The following is a 6,000-nucleotide window of genomic DNA, read 5'->3' as shown; positions in this document are numbered from 1 at the left end:
TAGGACATTGACTTGCCTCTCTACTGTCTGTCCTGGACAGTGTGAGTGGCAGGGCTGTCAATACAGTGGTAGTGTGGCATTTCACTAAGTCCTATCAGACAGTGCCTGGGGATTGGATTGTGCCCTAAATAGCTACATGGGTGTTTTTGTGTGTGCACTTATTTTAAACATTCAATATTGATATCCAACCAGGAATTAAATTCTAGTAAGTCTGTGCAATGCCTTCCTCACATGTCTTAATGCTGCATATGAAACAATCTCAGCTGATTTCCCCCTACAGCAGCAGCAGTCTGGTATCTTACTGGACGTCCCACTCAGCGCAGTCAAGGGGGACAGGGTTGTTGGCAGTTGTAGTCTAGCAACAGCTAGAGGGCACCAGGTTGGGGGAGGCTGCCCTCCAGCAGTCCCTCTTCCCTCCCTTTCAAGCAGCTGCTCGGGACTCTTAGTTAGAGGCCAATTACTCTGCACAACACTAACGCCAAGAAAGTGGGCATTGTGCATAAGGAACAAAGTGCCTACTCAGTCTTCGAAACAAACTTCACTTTATCTGCACATCATTAGAAACTAAGAGTGCTTGAGTTCTTCCCCCTGGAGAGCACATGCCCATGTTTGGAATGCCTTATGGATGGAATACTTGAAGTGAAAGGGTGTGTGTGTGTGTGTGTGTGTGTGTGAAGGGAAAGGAGGTAGGAGAGAGGCAGCTTCTTATTCAAATAGATCTCAGATAGTAGTGCTGATAAACTTTTGGGGGAGTTTTTGGATTCATTAATCTTGCATTTTTATGTTGTGAACCGCTCTGAGATCTAAGGATGAAGGGCAGTATACAAATTTAATAAATATGAATAGTAGTAATAATAATAAAAATTCAGATCAGAACCTGCTTCTACCCTGATGAACACGTGATTCAAATGCACACCCTAAGAAAACTCTGATTTGTATAATAATTCACTAAAAGCAACACTGAGGTTGCTGGATTTTCCACGGCACTTGGATGTCTCCTCATTTGTCTCTCTAGCACTTTACTTAAACCAAAGATCCTAACAAATTGTGACCTGAAATGTATGATCAGAAAGGACATAAGAAAATATTACTGAGGACTCCCATTGACCAAAAAAATGGTTAGGTTTCCAAGGTAAGGGGGGGGGCAAAATCCAAAAACACCTGCTTTCCTAGTGTCACTCATCGCATTGGGGCATACCCCATGAGTATATATCCCTGAGTATATGTCATTCAACTCTGCTGATGCTTACTTATAAGTAAGCTCAGTGAAACTTACTCCCACCCACGTAAGCATGCATAGCACTGCACTCTTCCAGACTATTGCACAACATCATAAAATTGCTGAGCTGGAACAAATGTGAAGGCCACCATACCATTTGTTCAGCATGATTCCCCATTTCTGGCTTCTCCTACATGATTTGCTGGTACTGTATTATCCATCATGTTCTGGATGGCAACAAAAAGCATGGGCATAGCCAAGATTTTTGTTAGGGGTTTTTGTGGTTTTTTGGAAATCCAGTTGTTGAGCTTTTCTTAGGAAAACACGGATAAAAATACCCCATAAATAGGACATTGCACGGGACAGGGGGCAATCTCAGATAATTGAGTACTTTCAATGCTTTTGAATAATATTTGTGGATCCCGCTTGCCCCCCCCCCCCGGCTACACCCATGGGTACAGGAGATGGGGAGGAAAGGGGGAGGAAATGAAGTAACAGGAAGCCTTTCATGTGAACAACTCCAAATCCATGCCTAGTTTGGAATGAGGCATGACTTATTTTCATTTTTGGACTGCTCTTTTTTGCAAGCATGGTAGATCACAAAAGGTGTACGTGCACATGTAAACAAATACCCATGGATCTCAGGTTTCCTGGGCTTGGAGCAACACCCACACACAGAGCTGATGTTTTGTGCAAATCTGCTATATTGAGAAACTTGTATTAAAAAAAAGAAATAAAGGTTTGTGCTTACAGGTAAACAGTTACCAGTGTGGACGCCCATAATGACCTCAGGGAAGGTCAGCCCACCCACGAAGTGGTGTGAATTAGAAGCCCCCAAGTCAGCACCCTCATAGGCACCTCCTGCCAAGCCCCCACCTCTGCCAGAGAAGCGGTGCCAGTATAGGTGCTGATCTCCTGCAAGGTCTTGCAAGATGTCAAGGAGAGCAAATGATCTCATGAGATTTGGGTGAGATATTGAAAGCTCTTTCACGGAATCGGCACCCATGCCAGCACTGCTTCTCAACAAGTGGCGGAGGTGACACAGCTAGTGGTACAGCTGCAGTGCCACCGACAGGTGGCGCAGTGGTGGTGAGTGTCCCACGGGTGGTGGTGCAGCAGAGCTGGGTGGCACTTCTTGTTTTGCCTCAAAATGGGACGTACCTCAGGATTCCAGAACTTACAGCTGTCAGCCCAAGTGGGGCTCTCTAGTTCGGGGAGGAGGTGTGTGATTCCTCAGCTGGAGTAGGCTCAGGACAGGTGAGGCTCACATGCCTCATCAAGCTCAGAAGGTATAAAATGAAAGCCGTTCTGGCCAGGCCAGCGATTTGGACTGGAGCCACAGTGTGGAAAGAAAGGATGAGTTTGCCCACATGGGATCTCCAATGTGGTGTGCCCAGCCCCTACTCACAGTAGTCCTATGTTGTGAAATGTGGTGTTTGGGGGTGGGGTTGATTGGGATACTGCCTGTTTGTTGGTGATGGGTTTTTTAAATATATATACCTGTGGTCAGTGCTATTTTTATAGAAAAAGATGTACCGGAAATCAACAGAAACACCTTCCTTGTTCTCCTAGAATGCCATTGGTGCCCACCTGAGAGATGCCGGAACTGTGGTTCTGTGAGTTCTGGCTGGAAAAAAGCCTTGCCCATGGTGTTATTTTGCTGGATGCTGCCTCCCTCCATGCCCTCTACTTCCATTTTGTTTGCATCCGCCCAAAGTAAAGGCTGCAGTCTACCTTTTCCCACAACCAGGTGCTGAAGGGACAATTTATGGTATTTCTATTTTTACAATTAAAACACCTCTTTTAGACAGAAATGCATTTGCACAAAAGAGCAGTATTCAAAATAAATAGTTCCCCTTGCCTACAAGCTGGACAGAAAACACATTTAGCAAAACAAACCTCCCTTGTAAAAGATGCAGGTAGGGACAGATGAACCAGACCAGATTTCATCTTCTGAAGTTAAGTGAACAAGCTAGCTATCTAAAAGGACTTTTCAGCATCAGACCTTAAATTGGTCACGAATGGACTGAACAGTGGGCTGGGACCTGGGTTCAGATCCTAGCTTTGGAAGCGTTGGCTATCTTCTGTCCATCTTCCTCAGCAGCGAAGAAACAAGCCTCCTTCAATAAGTTGTTCCTAGGATAAATAAACGTGATGCAGTCAGTAGAGTGGAATTAACAAATTCCGATTTAACACCCTCCAAACAGAATCCATGATGTTCCATGGCAGGGATAGATCTGTGATTTTCACATGGCAGCAGGCATGGCCTGCATTTTGATGGTTCTTTGGAGGAGGGGGAGAATGAGGATCCCTGTAAATGAGGATCCCTGTAAATGTGACTTTCCCCTCTTCTCTCCTGTTTGACTGAAGGCATCTCCTGTAACTAAACTTACAGGTGTTAAGGATGAGTACCCAAGGAACACACATCTGCCCCACCTCCACCAAGGACATAATCAGCCAGTCTTTGGGGATGATGGCACTGTGGCTTGGAGGAGAAACCCTTGTGCGATCGAAATGCAAAGCGGGGAAAGTCCCTAAAGGCTATGCATCTCCCATTCTTACAACCAGGTGGGCTAAACTGATGTTGCAAATCTATTCAGTGAAGCCACTTATTGTATGGCACGGAAAAAAATCAGAGCCCCTGGTTCCATCACCTTTAGCACTGAGTCCCAGGACACCTTGTCCGGTCTCCTTTTGCTTCGGTCTTTGAACGACAGCTGCCAACGGAATGATTGACATCGTTCCGGACTTTTCATCCAGGCTTCCGACCACGGAGATGTCAAGCCGGCCACTCCCTCGCGGCGGAGTAATCCTTTGCTCACCCTAAATAGGCCCTGCGTGCTGGCGGTGTTCCCTGCCGGAGGATAAAGATAGAGAGGCGCTGCCCCTTTAAATAGTAAAGGGTGTTCTCTCTCAGGCCACCATGACATATCTGGGCGTTGGAACGGGGGCTGAATAAACGGGGCGAGCACGAGACCTGCGGATGCAGTAAAGGGTTTGCAACCAGCGAGGGCTCACTCGGCGCGCACAGGAGTTTAGAGACAGATCTGCTTCTGTCCGAGATCCAGCAACTGGAGTTTAATCCCACCTGGCTCTCGCTTTCTAGGGAATACTGCTTGGGAAAAAGAGCAAGCTCTTTGGCCTTGGTAAGTTGTTTGTTTTTTTATTATTTATTAATTAATAAACGCTCAGATCTAGCAGACATCAGTATTGGGACAGGCTTTCCTCTTACAGGCTTGGGGGTGCCAAAGATTCACGCGGAGCACAACTTCGAGAAACGCGGTGGCTGTTCTCTTAATTCGGATTGCCACCGATACAACACTCTAGAACTGATGCTGGATTTCCACTGCTCCGGTTACTATGGGCGGGAGGTGGTGGTGGTAAGAAGACAGGTGGCAGAGGTCTGTCAGGTGTGAAATCCTAGTAATGCAATCAATTTAAAGGGTGAGGTATGCTACCCCCACCGTCGGATTCCTCTCTGGGTGTCGGGTGAGCAGTACACAAATGCAGAAAAATAAAATCGAGAGAGGAACGCATGTGATCGGCTTGAGAGAGCTCGCGCAACATAGGCAACAACAGGTTTTGGGGTGAGGGTGGCCGGGACAAACCTGAGCCTTCTGGCCCAGGAGCAATCGGACGCAGCTTGCTCTTGCACGCATCAGCTGGGGGGGGGCACAGAGCGGTTAAAAAACCCACCGGGAACACGCCAGAAATCGAATCAAGAGCAGCTATAAGAAGAGTGTAGGGCAGCGGTCTCTTCTCGGGGTTACCGATGGAACGCCTTGCGCGTGTGTTGTGTGCCACGCACCGCATCCCACCCCAGTGAGACGAGCCCAGTGTGGAAAAGGAGGCGCTTAATGGACTTTGGCGTGGATGGACTGTGTTGAATCCATCGTGTCTAGCTGAGCTCCCTAGGCACGTCAGGCCGTCGGCCTCTTCTTCCTCTGGATCCCCGGAGCCCACCAGCGGCTCTATCGTAGCTGCGCCTACCTGGCCATCGCGCCCCCGTCCTGCGCCCCTCTCTTCGAGGGATTTGCATCCGCAGCCATCCGAGGACGACCGGACGCGAAGATCTCCACCGCCGCAGCCTCTTGACCCGCCTTGCGTTTAAGCAAGGAACATCGCTTTCCCAGGACCGGAGAGGGGAGAGTACTTGTACCGCGGGGCCACGATCTTTCCCATGCCCTCCGCCATAGCAGCCAACTCGTAGGGGCCTTTGCCCCCCCCTAAAATATTTGAGTTGGTGGGCATTGCTATTCCTATGGTGTGGGTGCCCCTCATTTTGTAATCAATTATCTGGGGCGGGGCTTACCTGGGCCCCCCAATATTTTATTCAAGTTGGCACCCCTGCATTCCGCTTTTCCACTGGGAATGAGAAAGAAAGAAGGAAGGAAAGAAAGAAAGAAAAGCCCAGAAGAGGAACTGTAGCTATCCGGGCTTGGATTTCTGGGGCCCACGATCCAAGGCGGCCGCTCCGTTGGTAAAGCGATCGCCCGCGCGCTCTCCCTTTTCCTTTCCCGTCCGGGAAAGTATTTATAGACGCCCGCCCGTTTCTCCTGCCCGTCGGTTTACGCCGGCGCCCTGGACTCGCCCTGCTTGGCGCCCGGCCACCACTGGGCGTTGTTCTTGGGGTCCCGCCCATTCGAGGGCTCACTCGATCTTCGGACGGGGAGGCACGCGGGCGCCCGCACTCGGCGCGCAGACTTCGTCGGAGAGAGCGAGTGGCCAGGTCGCCTGCCAGAGGGAGCGCGAGCTTTTATTTTAATTTTTTGCAGACCAGT

At 49.1% G+C, this 6,000-nt stretch overlaps 1 protein-coding gene and 1 long non-coding RNA gene across 3 annotated transcripts in view; one reads left to right on the top strand and one right to left on the bottom strand.

Moving 5' to 3' along the window:
- Positions 1-1,778: 1,778 nt before the first annotated feature.
- LOC309527249 lies at positions 1,779-5,820 on the bottom strand. The gene is made up of 3 exons (XR_014217151.1): positions 5,210-5,820; positions 3,874-4,073; positions 1,779-3,355 (listed from the first exon to the last, which is right to left on the bottom strand). It is a non-coding gene; the product is annotated as an uncharacterized lncRNA (long non-coding RNA).
- Positions 4,146-6,000, top strand: part of PMP22 (peripheral myelin protein 22) — a 29,474-nt gene continuing 27,619 nt past the window's right edge. Inside the window, exon 1 of one of the 2 annotated variants that reach the window (XM_082213903.1) lies at positions 4,146-4,365. The gene's annotated coding sequence lies outside the window, so the exon portion shown is untranslated. Of the gene's footprint in view, positions 4,366-5,854; positions 5,999-6,000 lie in introns of those variants that run through there. The other variant, XM_082213904.1, reaches the window with a different exon arrangement.

The sequence above is a fragment of the Podarcis vaucheri genome (assembly GCF_965113315.1).
Source record: "Podarcis vaucheri genome assembly, chromosome: 2".
Taxonomy (NCBI): Eukaryota; Metazoa; Chordata; class Lepidosauria; order Squamata; family Lacertidae; genus Podarcis; species Podarcis vaucheri.
This window is presented reverse-complemented; position numbering and strand designations above follow the sequence as displayed.